General features: G+C 43.2%; 1 protein-coding gene across 1 annotated transcript in view; it reads right to left on the bottom strand.

The window, feature by feature from the left end:
• Positions 1 to 17,768, bottom strand: part of CALCR (calcitonin receptor) — a 394,427-nt gene that overhangs the window by 169,536 nt on the left and 207,123 nt on the right. The gene's annotated exons all lie outside the window — the stretch shown is intronic.

Genomic DNA, 17,768 nt, shown 5'->3' with positions numbered 1-17,768 from the left:
CTAACAAGTGCATAACCTTTGTAGAAATGAGAGAACATTCTCCAGTTGAGGAAAAGGCGGAAGGAGGAATCGGGGAAAAATGCAATTCTATGAGTGAAGGTCCGCTTTATTAACTACTGTGCCTACAATATATACTTAAAGTCCAAGAAGTGTTTATAAACCAAAAAGCGACTTTGGCTGTAATACTTGCCTTCTCTTTGGTGTCGCTGTCCCTTGCAATACTTCCTATTTGCCCCACCCTCAGTTTCCTCTCCCTCTACTACATTCAGCCTCTTGGAGCTAAAATAATAACCTGGATTTACAGGTTTGAGGGACCATGTGACTTTTTGGTTGTGGGGGTCTGTGAGCAGGTGGATTTTCAGAATCAGGAAGCCCTTTCAACAACAACCCTTGTGAATGTATAAGGGGTACATAGTACCTCTACTCATTCACAAAAAGAATGTAAAGTATAAATAAAAAAAATAAAGTCCTTTATTTAAATGTCTCTAGGAGGCTTGTCGACAGGGGCGGACTGACAACTCATGGGGCCCCCGGGCAATAAGGGATCATGGGGCTCCTGTGTCCTCGCCCACACTCAAAAAAGCCTATGAAAAAGGTACCAGGGGCATCTCATGGGGCCCCCTACCAACCCAGGGCCCTCGGGCAGTGCCTGAGTTTCCAAATAATCAGTCCGCCCCTGCTTGTCGATTACTACTTTTGAATTATGATTCCATAATGCATCCAGTTTATGGTAGACTATGGGCTGCAGCTTCCCTCCAACCTGTAACACCTCTCTTGCATCCCTCTACCCTTCCTGCAGCACCTTTTTTGTTAATTTGTACTAACCTGTCTTCTTCTAGTCCCTTTATGGACTCTTGCAGCAATATATTCTTTACACGGCATTGGTTATGCTCTTTGCTCTCTATTTGTATTATTATGGAAGCCATGTTGACTATATGTGGGACGACCCCCTTACTGGTTTCTAGCAACCCATATCTACTTTTCTCTTAGGCTGTTCTTATTATTGTTTGTGGCAGGATAACTTCATTGCTCTTCAATTGACTGTGATTTCGGTTGGTTGCTCCGAGTAAACCTGAAGACCATCGGCTATACTTAAGCTATTTTTACTGTGTCGATTCTTAGTCTACCTTTCTTTCCTCGGGAAGGAGTCACTGCACCCCTCAATTGGTTTCCTCTCTTGGACCAAGATTATGACCCCTGAGAAGGAATGGTTTATCATAGTATTGTCTCCCAAAACCAACTAATGTCTCATTCATTCTTCAGCTGTTTTGGTATAATTTTTTGTATTTCTGCTTGCTTAACGTTTCCTGCCTTTCTTTCTAGCTAACCTTATTCCCTTTATCTTTTCCCCAGGGTCTCCTTTCCCCTTTGCCAGCACTTGCCAGCACTCATGCTATACTCACCTGGGTTCATGGCTCCTTTGACTATATCCTACCTTAATTGGCTTAGTTCCCCTACTAAACAGGTCAAAGCATTCTGCTTTTTTGCAGCTCTTAAAGCTGATATTGTTGCCCTGCCAGAAACCAATTATGCTACCCAATCAACCCCCACCTTTTAAAAAAAAAATGTCCCTCGATGTAGATCCACATCAATTACAATGCCACGGCCAAATTTGGACCACTTTAATAGTGTGTTCTAATGTACTTTTACGTTTTTATCAGAGATTAGAGCAGGGTTTCTCAGCCAGGGTTCTGTGGAACCCAAGTGTTCCTCCAGAGGTTAGTTAATTAGTCTAGTTGAAAAAAGACCATCTAGTTCAACCACTTGATCCTTGAGCAGTGAAGAGTTTCTAACTCCCAGTAACCACAAATTAATTTTAGCTTTGTGTAATGGAGGCAGTTTTACCACTGGTCAACAATGTAAGAGTGTCCTTTTCCCACCGACCATTAATATGAGGTCTTTCTCCCATTGGCCACCAATGTATGGGACCACTACACCTATTATCAATTTAAGAAAGAACTTTTCCACTGACCATCAGTCTAAAGGCCACTACAAATTTGTATCTTTTCTGGCCATTATTATTACAGTTTGTAATGATTATTACTAAAACTATTTTTTCTTATAGAGCAGGGAAGCATTAAAAAAACATTATGCTCTGGGTGTCAAATAAGCTAGATACACTACATTCTTTATTATTTTATGTATTATTACATTTACAACATACTGACCATGCAAATATTTTGTTAGCTAGACATGTAGGAATGTAGCAGGGGTTCCCCAAGACATGAATGTTATTTCAAGAGCTTCTCTGTATTAAAAATGTTGAAGGCTAGAGGTTGGGTTTAGGTATATTTTAGGTCTACAGATGCACCAACATTTCAGTTGTCTCTACACACACACTATGGACTTTTCTGGGAAATACAGGAAAAGATTAACATAGAAATTGGAATTTGTTCACATATATTCTACAGTTTAACAGCGATCTGCATTTAATCCATCAATGACTAAATCTCCATAGTTCCATTTTTATGTGCTCGAAAAAAACATTAAAATATGATCAGTCACAGAAGATCAGTGTCGAAGAGAACAAATCTGGATTCTGCAGCTGCACCCTTTTAACAAGGCCAGAAAAACAACTCCGATCGTAACATTATAGATGCTAGACTAGTGCTTATAGGTAATATGTCCTAATACTGAGCAAACTCCTAAACGTGTTCCAGGGAAGATGACCTGATTTCAACTTGACCTTGTGAGTTTGTCCACAAGAGCGCCAGGCACTGTTTGTGTTTTCAGTCCTCGTGTTACCTCTCACAAGAGTGCTCATTAATGTAGGACGCTACTTAAAGTGACACTAAACTCTGGTTTTAAAACAAATTCAATTCAAGTGTTGCACTACTCCCGCAGGAGTCTCTTGGTTATTTGCGTTTTCTGTTACGTCTCGACTCCAAGAACACCTTCAGCCCCTCTGGCACACCTGGTTGAATGAAAGTTACTGCAAGTACTTATAAGAGACGCGTATAGATACCTTTAACTTGGCTGTGAGTTAGTACCAGGAAATAGACACAAGACCATTTAGTGGTACATGAACTCAATGTATTGGTACAATCTATCACTAAAAAGTTAGTTACCAAAGAAATGTTCCAATAAATACAACACTTCTATTATACCAACAACATTGCGCCAATATAATAAAGAGAGGAAATACACTCACTGGATGCTGCTATTATTAAAAAACTCAAAATAATAATAAAAATGTGAAAAATATACAAATCACAAATAATAGCGCAAACCAAATCACACAACTAAATATAACCACCACCAAATAAGTGCATATTAATAGTGCAAACAAAAAAATCAATAAATAAGGAATCTCAATATAGTCCATTCAGAAAAGTCCATATAAACATGATCCTCAGTAAATGAAGTAATGAGATCCTCCTTCATAAGCAATGTGGTATTCAGTGCTCAAAAACACCCCATCAAAATGCACACTCACCATGTGCTAGTGTGTGATATACTGACATGCTGGTTAATTACTAGCACATGGTGAGTGTGCATTTTGATGGGGTGTTTTTGAGCACTGAATACCACATTGCTTATGAAGGAGGATCTCATTACTTCATTTACTGAGGATCATGTTTATATGGACTTTACTGAATGGACTATATTGAGATTCCCTATTTATTGATTTTTTTGTTTGCACTATTAACTACCTGCCGACCGCAGATAGCCGAATGACGGCTGCACTGCGGCCGGCCAGTTCTGGGTGGACGTCATATGACGTCCTCCCAGAACGCGCTCTCCTGCGCGCCCCAGGGGGCGCGCACCCGGCGATCTCCGTGATCGCTGTGTCCTACGGACACAGCTGATCAGGTGATGTGGTAAAAGGCAATCACAGCGGCCTTTTACCACGTGATCAGCGGTGTCCAATGACACGCTGATCAGAGGAAAATGCAAGTGCCGGTTCTCGGCTGCACTTTCCTCACGCTGTCAGATCGTGAGGAAAGTACTGCCGAGAACCGGCAGTTGTCAGAGCGGGGATCGGCACTGATCATCAGGGCACTGATGATCAGTGCCCTGATGATCGGTGCCCAGAAGTGCCACCCGCAAGCTCCGCCCACCTGTGCCTAGCAGTGCGCCCACTAGCTCCGCCCACCTGTGCCCAGCAGATCACCCACCTGTGCCCAGCAGTGCACCCACCTGTGCCACTCTACAGTGTCACACACCTGTGCCCAGAAGTGCCACCTACCTGTGCCCAGCAGTGCCACCCACCTGTGCCCACCAGTGCCACCCACCTGTGCCCACCCATCAGTGCTGCCCACCAGTGCCACCCACCAGTGCAGCCCAGCAGTGCTGCCAGTCAGTGCCACCAGTCAGTGCCCAGAGGTTGTGCCAGTCAGTGCCGCCAGTCAGTGCCCAGCAGTGATGCCAGTCAGTGCCGTCTATCAGTACCCATCATCAGTGTCACCTATCAGTGCCGCCTATCAGTGCTGCATATTAGTGCCGCCTATCCGTGCCACCTCATTAGTGCTGTCTATCAGTGCCGCCTATCCGTGCCACCTCATTAGTACTGCCTATCAGTGCCCTTTAGTGCTGCCTATCAGTGCCCATCAGTGCCGCCTATCAGTGCCCATCAGTGCTGCCTCATCAACGCACATCAGTGAAGGAGAAAAATTACCTGTTTGAAAAATTTTATAATAGAAACAAAGAAACTTTTTTTTTTTTTCAAATTTTTTGGGATTTTTTTATTTATAGCGCAAAAAGTAAAATGCCCAGTGGCGATTAAATACCACCAAAAGAAAGCTCTATTTGTGAGAAAAAAATGATCAAAATTTCATATGGGTACAATGTTGCATGACCGCGCAATTGTCAATCAAAATGCGGCAGCGCTGAAAGCTGAAAATTGGCCTGGTAAATAAGGGGGTATAAGTGCCTGGTAGGCAAGTGGTTAATATGCACTTATTTGGTGGTGGTTATATTTAGTTGTGTGATTTGGTTTGCGCTATTATTTGTGGTTTGTATATTTTTCACATTTTTATTATTATTGGTACAATCTGCTAGACAGTATAATCACTATGCCAAGGTAACTTAGAATAGAGTTCTGTACCACTAAACTGGGATTAAGTCATGAATCAGCAAAGCCAACAATCAACAGTGCATATAAACCTGAACAGCAATAAGAATAATAATACTATAACTAGTCTAGAGTATACTCTAGGTCTAGGAGGACAGCTAGGATATGGTGTAATATCCCCTGAGAGGTACCTCTTAGCATAAGCAATAGGTGAAGGTGTCACCTATAGCAGCTGTAAAGGGGCAGTCTTTAGTCCTAACTCTTTAGCTGGTTAGCACTGGGGCCCAGTTGTACTGTTGATGCACAAGAGAAAAGTCCCAGTCAAGCCTGCAGGCAGCAATAAGGCCACTAGATGGCTGTATTGTCAGTTCCTAAAGTGCTCAGTCTCTCTAGCAGCAAATAGTACTACAGCAGCAGTTCACCAGTCCCAGCGATATTATAACTCACCATCCAGTCACACACAGTGATTAATCCATTCTCTGTTGACTGTGGTGGTTGGCACACCTGAACTCAGCACTCCAGATCCTGCTCACGCCATGGTTATGTAGCAGTGATAGTACACCCTGGACAGGGATGTGCACTCTCCAGTCTCTCTCATGGCAAGAGGAAGCTGTGACCTGCAGAGCCTGGAAAATGCAGCTCTTTCACTTTCTCCTGGCAATTTCACTCTGGGAAATGCAGTTCAAAAGCTTTTGGTTACAATAGAGCCCCTCCAAAGGACTACAGTTCCCACAGTGCAGTACTGTCTGATTCAGTCTATTAAACTCTTCCTGTTCAGCAGCTTCCTCCTTTTGCTGATATAGCTGTTAACCAATTTAACACCACAGGGCAGGAGTTACTAAAAACAGGTGCAGCCAGTATTTCTCTCATTCTTCATTCTTAGCCAAGCACCTGGCTATTACACGAGTATGTATTCTTACATCAAAAACTCTCTTATATTGCTTTCAGCCTCCTCCAAATCTCTAAATTCTTTTTCTGCGGCTGTAATCTGACTTCCTGTTGGAGGGTGGCTATATTCATTCTCCATGGTCCCAATGTATGAGTTATACTGCACAAACTAACAACTCAGCAACTTCTCAGTGCACTGTACCTTCCAAATATGGAGAAGAAATACCTGTGCTTACATTCCAATAGGTTATACATATATAAAACGCATCAGGTGATAAAGGGGTGTGACCACATTTTCTCTTTCCTTTTCTAGAAAGAGTGTATAGCAGCGTGCAGAGGGTTCATTCAGATTTTTTAGTGTTTCCAAATTTGTAGAGCACTCTAAAAACTTGAGCTTAAGCAGCTTTCTGTTTCTGGCTGTAGTGCAATGTGACTTGTATTTGATGTACAAATTAAATATTAATTTACTATTACACTAAGGAAAAGCAAGATGAGTTTCTCTACAGCGCCAAAGAAGTGCTTTTTCCTTGTACGCTGTACCCAGGAGCATTAAAAAGTAGCATTAGGCATTCCTATAAAGGAGCCTGAAGAAAAAAACAAGTATTAGGGCAGGTTCACACCAGAACATGGTGTGGAAAAGGTGCATTCCAAGTGCGTTTCACACATCACATTCAACACGCACTGCCTTTATGATTTGCTGCGAGTGCCAATACATTGTTAACAGTACCCCAAATGCAGATTGCAAGACAAGTGCATTTTCGGGCACCAGATTGCATGGTACCACAGTACTTGCAGGGCCAGTGCTTCCACTAGGCAAACTAGATAACCGTCTAGGGCGCAGTGCCACTTAGGGACACCTGGGTGCAGCGCAGGCTGGCACTCTCTCTCTCTCTGTGATCCCGGCCACATTATGAATGATCCTGCAGTTGAGAGGAGGGGTGGCAAAGGGGAGGAAGAACAGACAGAGGAAGATGCCCGGAGTCTGGTGCCAGTGTAGCATATGAGCTGCCGTTCCTCTCAGTGTTCCTCTCAGACTCAGTCCCTTACTGCAAGCTGGCTGGCAGCTGCTGATCACTATGGAGTCCCAGCCTTTCTCTTCCCGTGCATCAGCGGAGGCGGAACTGTGCCTGCGAAGTAAGGTAATGTCTAATGTCTCGTGTTTGTGCCAGTATGACCCGTCCGGCAGGCCATCCATCACATGTGCAATGTGTCATTGAGTGATGACATCATCACGAGCCCACAGCCTGCTCTTTTAGTGCCTGCTGATCTGTGCCAGTGTTGGTGGTGGTGTGTTGTGTTGGACCTGTCACTATTTGGGATCACTCAGTTCAGGTGTTGTGTGTCTGTGGGCTGGGCTTCCTGCTGTCACAGAGTTTTATCTCCCCCCATTGTCTGAAGAATTCCAGCCTGGGATCTGTCAGAGTGTGGATCCATCATCCTCCACTCACTGCAACTGTCACCCTGCCACTGCCAGTCACAGATACAGTTCATCTGTGACACTAATTGTGTCTTTAATATTGGTTCTGGTGTCATCTTATGTCACTTATTTTTTTTGTCATCTTATGTCACCTAATCAAAAGAAATTTAGCAGTTTCATGTTTTGTTGATTTAATATTCTCTACCATTTTTAAAATGTATTTATCCTTTTTTTTGGGGGGTGCAAGTAGCTGGTCTTGCCAAGGGTGCAAAATAGTCTAGCACTGGCCCTTTGTACCTGCACTAATTTTTGTGCAATCCAGTGCAATTTCAGCCCAAATAAATAGACTGAAAATAGCACTACAGGGGAACGCACAGAAACTGCATAGGAACCACCAAGTTCCTTTGTGATTCTGGTGTGAACCAGCCCTTAGGGTTTGTATACTTGGGCTTTGAATGTACACCTATTCAGGTAATTGGCTGGGTACAGGAGCTGCATTTTATTGGTTTAGACTGCAACATGAACCTTTTTTTCATATTTCATGTATTTTTTTTATCTCATATGTTTCACATTTGAGTCTTCTATACCTTATTTTTCTTATGCATTAAATTTCCAAAATATATGTTGGATATGTTTATATATATTGGATATTAGGGTGTGTATATACCGTACTGTGCAAATGTTTAAGGCAGGTGTGAAGAAATGCTTTTAAAAAATTGTAATTGTTTATTTTTATCAATTTACAAAAAGCAAAGTGAGCAATCATAAATCAAATCAAAGTTTGGTATTACTACCCTTTGGCTTCAAGCCAGCATCAGTTCGTACACTTGCACACTTTGTACACTTGCACAAAGTTAAGAATTTTGTAGTATTAAAGTCAGGTGTATGAATAACCAATTATACCAAGCAGGTGCTAATGATCATCAATTTCATATGCAGGCTGAAACACAGTCATTAACTGAAACAAAAGCAGCTTAAAACTGGATAAGGACAAGCCAAACTCTGCTGCTAAGGTAAGGCTATAGAAGACAAGACTGAGAACAGCAGCAAGACACAAGGTGGTTATACTGCATCAGCAAGGTCTCTCTCAGGGAAAGATTTCAAAGCAGACAGGGGTTTCAAGATGTGCTGTTCAAGCTCTTTTGAAAAAGCACCAAGAAACTAGTAAGACTGAGGACTGCAGACACAGTGGTTGGCCAAGGGAACTTAATACAGCAGATGAAAGGCACATCATGCATACTTCTCTTTGACAGCAGGAGATATCCAGCAGTGCCATCAGCATAGAACTGACAGAAACCAGTAGAACCCATGTAAACCCATCTACTGTCTGGAGCAGGGGCGGACTGACAACTCATGGGGCCCCTGGGCAATAGGGGATCATGGGGCCCCTGTGTCCTTGCCCAAACTCAAAAAAGCCTATGAAAAAGGTACCAGGGGCATCTCATGGGGCTCCCTACTGACCCGGGGCCCTCGGGCGGTGCCCGAGTTTCCAAATGGTCCTTCCGCCCCTGGTCCGGAGACGTCTAGCCAGAAGTGGTTTTTGTGGAAGAAAAAGCCATATCTCTGGTGTGGAAACAAGGCTAAGCAACTCAACTATGCAGGAAAACATAGGAACTGGTGTGCAGGAAAATGGCAGCAGGTTCTCTGGACTGATGAGTCAAAACTTTGCTGTTGCAGGAGGCAGTTTTTTCACCAAAGAGCTGGAAAGCTGTGCAATAATGTACAGGCAACAGTGCAGCATAGTAGAGGTGTCTAACAAGTTTGGGGCTGCATTTCTGCAAATGGAGTTGGAAATTTAGCCAGGACCAACAGTGTCCTCAATGCTGAGAAATACAGGCAGATACTTATCCATCATGCCATTCTTAATGATAGAATTCAATTACTTGATATATACTGAGACATGTCTGGTGTATACTGTACTGTTTTCTAATGGGGTCAGATTGACTTTGATTTTCAACTGCACTGATGAGAAAATTAGAAGGAATAGGATAGAAATGTTTTCTCGAAAAAACAAAATTTTAAGAGCAAATGTGTTTTTTTTGTTTGGGAAGGTCCATTCATTCCAACATCAAATGATAAAAATAAATGTCTTTTGAGGTATTTTGAAAGACATTCATCTTGTTATCAACAGTACTGAGGAGAATTTTCGTACCAATGTTCCAGAAAATGATCAAAATTCTACAAGTGTACTGTATGGATAGCTTTACCTTGAACTTTTGAAAAATAATGCTCTTTGAATGTGATCTCATTTGACCCTTATTGCTCTTCATCAATTTGTATGTGTTCTTTTCTGTAACCTACTTTGCCATTGTCACACTCTTCTTCTTGAAAAAATGGAAAATCTAATAAACTGAGTGTTAAAGAAACTCAGCGGCCTGCAGTATGATATGGTGGTGATCCACAGGACCAGGGGCGGACTGACCATTTGGAAACTCAGGCACTGCTTGAGGGCCCCGGGTCAGTGGGGGCCCCATGAGATGCCCCTGGTACCTTTTTCATAGGCTTTTTTGAGTTTGGGCAAGGACACAGGGGCCCCATGATCCCCTATTGCCCGGGGGCCCCATGAGTTGTCAGTCTGCCCCTGCACAGGACCCTGCTAAGGATTGGACTGGAACATAGCTGAGACTGTCACTTCTGTAAGTCTTCATCTGTAACTAATGTCGGGATATGCTGCCCTCTACTGTTAACTGATAGAATCACATTGTAATATATAATTATGTATGTCACTTCCTGACTCTGAGGTTGTTGGGAAAAGATCCTGGAAGGAGGAAGTGGTAAGAGAGAAGGTCTCAGCCACATCTCCCGTCCATGCTACTATTGCCAGATCAGAATAGACAAATATATGCAAGTAATCATATGTTCTAATAGATTAACTGCAGCTGAATGCTTGTGACAGACAGTGTATCTCTGTCCTATTTCTGTCCAACATGTGCAGAGCCAGATAATTAGGACTTCATTCCAGACTGGTTGAATAAGAGCTGGAGGGTCTCCTCATCCCTGCAGATCTTGTCTTCAGCTCTCCTGCACAAAGACAGATGCTGCATCATCCTGGGGGGCCCCTGCAATGTGACTTTACTGCAGCATTCATCTGGAGGTACAGTTGTGTTCAAAATAATAGCAGTGTGTTGAAAAAAGTGAATAAAGCTCAAAATCCTTCTAATAGCTTTTATTTCCATCCACACAAATGCATTGGGAACACGACACATTCTATTCCAAATCAAAATATGAAGAAAAATATATCAAATTTGTGTTGTTCCTCTAAAAGAAATTGAAGAAAAGTGAATATTAGACTGTTCAAAAAAATAGCAGTGTTTGTATTCTTTACAAACTCAAACATTCACTATATAAACTGAAAAATGTTTGAAGATTTTGCTTTCCTTTGAATCACTTAATGAATATTTGGTTGTATAAGCACTGTTTCTGAGAACTGCTGTACATCTGTGTTGCATGGAGTCACCCAACTTCTGGCACCTGTGAACAGGTATTCCAGCCCAGGATGATTGGACTACATTCCACAGTTCTTCTCTATTTCTTGGTTTTGCCTCAGAAACTGCATTTTTGATGTCACCCCACAAGTTTTCTATTGGATTAAGATCCGGGGATTGGGCTGGCCATTCCATAACGTCAATCTTGTTGGTCTGGAACCAAGATGTTGCACGTTTACTGGTGTTTTTGGGGTCGTTGTCTTGTTGGAACACCCATTTCAAGGGCATTTCCTCTTCAGCATAAGGCAGCATGACCTCTTCAAGTATTCTGATGTATTCAAACTGATCCATGATCCCTGGTATGCGATAAATAGGCTCAACACCGTAGTATGAGAAACATCCCCATATCATGATGCTTGCACCACCATGCTTCACTGTCTTCACAGTGTACTGTGGCTTGAATTCAGTGTTTGGGGGTCATCTGACAAACTGTCTCCGCCCACTAGACCCAAAAAGAACAATCTTACTTTCATCAGTCCACAAAATGTTGCGCCATTTCTCTTTAGGCCAGTCAATGCGCTCTTTGGCAAATTGTAACCTCTTCAGCACGTCTTTTTTTCAACAGTGGGACTTTGCGGGGGCTTCTTGCAGATAGCTTGGCTTCACATAGGCGTCTAATTGTAACAGTCCTCACAGGTAACTTTACACCTTCTTTCATCTTCCTGGAGCTGATTGTTGGCGGAGTCCTTGCCATTTTGGCTATTCTTCTATCCATTCGAATGGTAGTTTTTCGCTTTCTTCCACGTCTTTCAGGTTTTAGTTGCCATTTTAAAGAATTTGCGATCATTTTAGCTGAGCTGCCTATCATTTTCTGCACTTCTTTATATGTTTTCCCCTCTCCAATCAACTTTTTAATCAAGGTACGCTGTTCTTCTGAACAATGTCTGGAACGACCCATTTTCCTCAGAATTTCAGAGAGAAATGCACTGTAACCAGCATGTACAACATTTGCTGCCTTCCTTCCTTAAATAAGGGCAATAATTGCCACCTGTTTTTCAAAGAATGAATGACCTCACTAATAGAACTCCACACTGCTATTATTTTGAACATGCCCCTTTCAATTAGTGATTCAATTACACAGAATCAGCAGCATGCATGTCATGACTGTTGGGTCTGTTGGATTTCTATTACTCTACTACACCTGCTAGTAAATTATTTGCCATGTAGAAATATCATTTCTACCAAAAACAGTGATTGATCCGGTTAGTGATGTCTGACTGCTATTATTTTGAAAACAACTGTATTTCTGTCAATACCTATATATACCTGGGTATACACTATATTGCCAAATCATTGGATTCAGGTGTTCCAATCCCCTCCATGGCCACAGGTGTATAAAATCAAGCACCTAGGCATGCAGACTGCTTCTACAAACATTTGTGAAAGAATGGGTCGCTCTCAAGAGCTCAGTGAATTCAAGCATGGTCCCGTAATAGGTTGCCACCTGTGCAATAAGTCCATCCGTGACATTTCCTGGCTACTAACTATTCCACGGTCAACTGTTATTATAACAAAGTGGAAGCAACTGGGAACAACAGCAACTAAACCACAAAGTTATAGGCCACATAAAATGACAGAGCGGGGTCAGCGCATAGCCTTAGTTCCAGTGAAGGGAACTCATAGGGCATCAGCATACCAAGACATTTTGGACAATTTCATGCTCCCAACTTTGTGGGAAGAATTTGGGGATGGCCCCTTCCTGTTCCAACAAGACTGCGCACCAGTGCACAAAGCAAGGTACATAAAGACATGGATGAGCAAGTTTGGGGTGGAGGAACTTGTCTGGTCTGCACAGAGTCCTAACCTCAACCCCATAGAACACCTTTGGGATGAATTAGACTGGAGACTGCGAGCCAGGCCTTCTCGTCTGTGAGGTCTTCTGGAAGAATGGTCAAACGTTCCCATGGACAAAGACTGGGATGCCATTAAAGTTCATGTTCATGTGCATGTAAAGGCAGGCGTTCCAATACATTTGTCAATATAGTGTATGTGCACAATTCCACCAGAACTCCTATTGGGCCCTTTGCTGATAACATCTGTTTGTACATTGGATGTATGTGCTATCATTAATCTTTTCTTATAAAGCTTATATTATTACTATGCTAGTAAGCATCCATATACTTATGCTTAATGTTATATGCTGGTTGCAGTAGTTCCTCTACTCCCAACTACTTTGAATAGATTACCGGTTAATTTCCAAAGAAGGGAATCTCCTCTGTTCACTGAGACCCTGTCCTGGGTGGAGGCACTGCCAACTTTATTATCAACCCACTCTTCCACTTAGCGAAGGGTCTTGCCCACTTATTTGCATTATCCTGTTTGGACAGCGACATTTCTCATACCCCCCAAAAAAAGAGGGGCTACATTAAAGCGTTACTAAACCCACAATAGTAAAATCAGTCTGTGTATGCAGTAAAGCATGATTGTTATACTCACTGTGGAACTTAAGGGGTTAATCCTTCGCATTGTGTAAAAAGGATGTTTGATCCCATCTTCTCTGATCCTCCCCTTCTTCTACTGTCCCCAATCCATCTCCTGATAGTACAGAGACTTGGGGGCAAGCTGCACATGCTCAGTTTTGTGTGTCTTGCTAAGGAGCCTTTTTTTGGAGGGGAGGGTGCATGTGATTAGCACAGGGCCAATCAGCACTGTTCAGACAGAGGGGCCGGGGTTATGCAGCCTCACAGGACAATCAGAGGAGATTGAAAACTCCTCCTACAAACTTTAACCGGTGCTCTGCTGGACACTGATAGAAGTCACAAGACTGCTCTAACTGCTGATAAGAAAAGATATCTAGCAGTTTATATTTACTATAATAATTGCATTTCCATGTTGTGTGTACTGTGGAAGACCAGATATAGTGAATGCAGGGTCCGGGGATACCAGATATAGTGAATACAGGGTCCAGGGAGACCGGATATAGTGAATGCAGGGTCCGGGGAGACCAGATATAGTGAATGCAGGGTCCGAGGAGACCAGATATAGTGAATACAGGGTCTGGGGAGACCAGATATAGTGAATGCAGGGTCCGGGGAGACCAGATATAGTGAATGCAGGGTCCGGGGAGAGCGGATATAGTGAATGCAGGGTCCTGGGTTTAGTAACAATTTCAATTAGAAAAAAATGTTTTTTTTTATCTGAGAGTGTGTTATTACTTGGCAGTACCATACCAGGAGGCCTAAATTGAACTTGTATTAGATATTTGTTCTCATATCATTATATTAGGCAATAGTGCCTATATTTTCCAAACCCCCATGACATCATATTTAGTGATCATATCTTATATTTGGTACCAGAAGTTGGGTATTTATAAATCCTTACTATAGCTACACTTGGTAGCAGTAGAGTAGCACTGTAGTGAAGTGTGTGTGGCTCCAATGTCTAGTAACACTGTGGTACTGGGTTCAGTTTCTGTTGACATGCTTTGTGTATCAAAACCAACACTTGGATGCTGTGCACTTTCCTAAAGAGGGAGAAGTAGCACAAGGAGCTAATCTGTTCATGTGATGACATAGAGCATTCTAATAAAGGGAGAAAGCAGAGTGACAGAGAGATGACCTCATCACTGTGCTGCTTTTCCTTTCACTGTCCAGTCAAAGACTGGCGGTGGGTCCAAGATGACCCTGGCTTCAAGGAAGAAGGATGAATGAGGCTGATCATCAGACTGAGTGCAACTAGTGACAGAAAAGAAGTACTACAGGGAAAACCTCTGGATCGAGGTCAATATTGCAAAAAAAGCTACTTTTTCATTTAATATTTTCAATGGACCATTCATTGTGATCTTATTTTTGGCTACAGTTCTGCTTTCAATTTATAGCTGCTCATGAACTGTATTGCCACTGACCTATGGAGATCAGCAGGAAGAACTAATAAGCCCTGTGGGAAACAGATGACATTGACACACCCGGAAGTGTCGGTTTCCAAAAGGACTTCAGGAGATGATTCTACAGCATTATAGGCAGCAGTGCTTTGAAATAGATCGTATGGGCTTTAAGATTTGGTACTTATTTGACAGGGTTGCCTAAAAGTGTTGTCACCAACCTGATATGATCCAGACAGACAGCCCAACAGCAATGGATGGTCCTTAGAAGGATATACACAATTTCTTGATCCTTCAGGCTGGTATATACAGTTCTTATACATTGTTCTGATTCTGAACTTATTTGTTCGTCCTGAGCTGCCCTTTATCAAGTTAAGTTGCAACCAATTAATTCAAACAGTGTAACATATCCCAAAATGGCAGGGAAGGATAAGCAAGTTCTAAAAGTTACTAATATTTTTTTTCTTTGCTCTTTCATTCACTTAGGATCATGATCTATGTGCATCAGGATGATCCACATTGTCTGCTTGTCCTTGTTTTTACAGATATTTAGGCCGGAAGATGGAGCAAATGTCAGCACACAGCATACCATTCATTGGGCAATGTCACTTATTGTTGGATGTGAAGATAAAATGATTTATACTTACAATGCCTCACTGGTCAGCTGCTCACTCTGCTGTAACAATAAGCACATGTTCACGCATGCTTTAAAAATGAGACGATAGAAAGGGACAATAGGGACATTTACCAGGGGAATGGCAGACATGGGGTTGTCTGCTTCCACAGCTCAGGAACCAAACAAACTCCTTGAAGAACCTTCAGAGGCCACTGCAAATATAGTAGGAATAAATATTAAAGGGGAACAACAGTCTATTGTTTTCTTTTATACATGTCAACAAGAGCTTAAAGTGGAGTTCCAGCCATTTTTGTGTTTATTAAAAGTCAGCAGCTACAAAACCTGTAGCTTCTGACTTTTAACCTCTTGTGCGGACTCCCGACGTCTGGGCCTTGACGCCGAGTGGCTGCACATTTGCGTGCAATTAAGAAAAACATATGTGCTGAGAGCACGCGCCCTGCACGCCCCCAGCACGCATGTCTGGTACTCATGGAAAGATCCCAATTTCCTCTTTCGATCGGAACCTTTCCCGATCATGTAACCGACGTGACTGTGGTCACATGACCCTAAAACCCTGCCCTGCCTCCCGGCTTCTGAAACCCTTAAAGGGCCAGGATGCAACGCGCCAAGGGGTTAATAAACACACACTTACCTATCACAGGGTCCAGCAATGTTCTCACCCACACCATCCCTTCTCCCCTTCTCTCCTCCACAGCATCTCAACTCTGGGCACCAGGGTGTGACAGCTTGCGGCTTCACAGTCTGGTGCCCACTGCGCATGTGCAAGTCGCGCCGAGCCTCCTAATTGGTCCGGCAGCCTTCTGGGACCTGTGAAAGCTCCCAGGAGACTGCGGCAGGGAGGAGGGGGCCAAACCTCCGTCTTACTTCGCCGTGGCAAACTGAGCCAGAAGTGGGAGCGGGTACCTGTCAAAAATAGGTATCCACTCCCCCCTCCTCTCTAAAGGTGCAAAATATGGCAGTGCAGGGGGGAAGGAGGCAAATAAGCACAGTTTCCGCTTTTTAGTGGAACTCCGCTTTAAGAAGAATTCCAGGTATAGCAATTCTTACATGGTTACAATGTTTTAACTTGGACCAAGCTTGCAAATAGCATACCTGTGGGATCTCTGCAGAAGCTGAAAAACCCTGAAGAAGGCACACCTACTCTAGTGATCTCCACTAGCTTCCATGTCCCATGCCGAATGCAGCCCCATCTCTCCATTTCACCAAATCAGAAGATGCAAAGCATTCTCCGAATGGGCCCCGTGCTGAGCTGCTGACCTTTTGTATTCAGAATGCAGCACGTCAAGCACTTGGAATGGGACTTGGCAGCAAGTAGAGATCACTGGAGTAGCGGTGTCTACTGCAGTGATTTCCAATTTCTAGAGCAGTGGTGGTCAACTGGAAAACGATAGAGGGCTTCAAGTGCGGCCCCATTACCTCCAGAGGGCCACACAATAGCAAAGCATTTTCCCACCTTCACGCGCCAAAATTTTGGTCCTGCTACATTTTTTGTAGTATATTGCAATCCGCACTGAAGAAGTTGAAGTACAATAAGCAATAGCATTGATGCCAGTGGGTACAATAATAAGCCCCAACATTGGTGTCAGTGAGTGCAACAATATACCCCAACATTGGTGTCAGTGGACACAGTAAAAATCCCTCTCAGTGTTAAGGCCCACATGCTGAGAGGTCGCATATATGCGAACCGCTGGTGTCAATAGGTTAAATAAAGTGCCTAATTAGAGAAGGATCCTATAGGTGTATGTATTTCAAATACTGTAATTGGATTGAAGAGCCTCTTTAAAGCCCAACTCCAGACAAGAAAAAGTTCTCCTATACATATTGTCCAGGGACACCCAGAGAGCTTACACTCACCCAATTCTCCTCTTCAGCACTCCCCCATCCAGTGGTGGACTGTTCCAGATGTCCTCACATCCAGATCAGGTCTGTGGGCTGACATCAGGAACAGTCCACCACACAAGATCGCTAGACCACGTGGGGGGTAGGACACACAGGGGATAGTCTTGTGTGGGGAGTATCAGAGGATTAGGTAAGTATATCTACCTTCTACAATTCCCTAGACAAACCAGTGTTAACCCTTGCAGTGTAGTCAAAGCCTCACTGCAAGGGAAAACTTTTTTTTGCCCAGAGATGGGCTTTAAAGAAATAGTTAAGTCCACTGTTTTTTGTGGGTTTTTTTTAGGGGCCTCAAATGGGTTATGCCACAATGTGCTAGTATGCACTGCATATTAGTGCATTATGGCAGAGGTACCTGTCAAACGGTGCCCTCCAGTGCTGCGGTGTGATCGATCCAGCAGTACCCGAACACTTCCATCTTCTCCTGGCCTTCCTTCCAGATTCTGTGCCTTTTGACCGCTTGAATGGCTAGGCTGCGATTATGTCACTTCTGCACACGTGGGATTTACATAGCTGCGGCACAGATCTGGGGTAAATGTGCGCTAAACTGCGCATGTGCAGCTCAGTGTACATGATGGCTTGCAGGCAGAAGACAGAATTTATGACAGAAG

The sequence above is a fragment of the Staurois parvus genome, unplaced genomic scaffold (genome assembly GCF_062004578.1).
Source record: "Staurois parvus isolate SC_StPar_1 unplaced genomic scaffold, SC_StPar_1.0 ptg000576l, whole genome shotgun sequence".
NCBI classification, from domain to species: domain Eukaryota; kingdom Metazoa; phylum Chordata; class Amphibia; order Anura; family Ranidae; genus Staurois; species Staurois parvus.
Note: the sequence above shows the minus strand (reverse complement) of the source record. Positions and strands in the feature narration are given on the sequence as shown.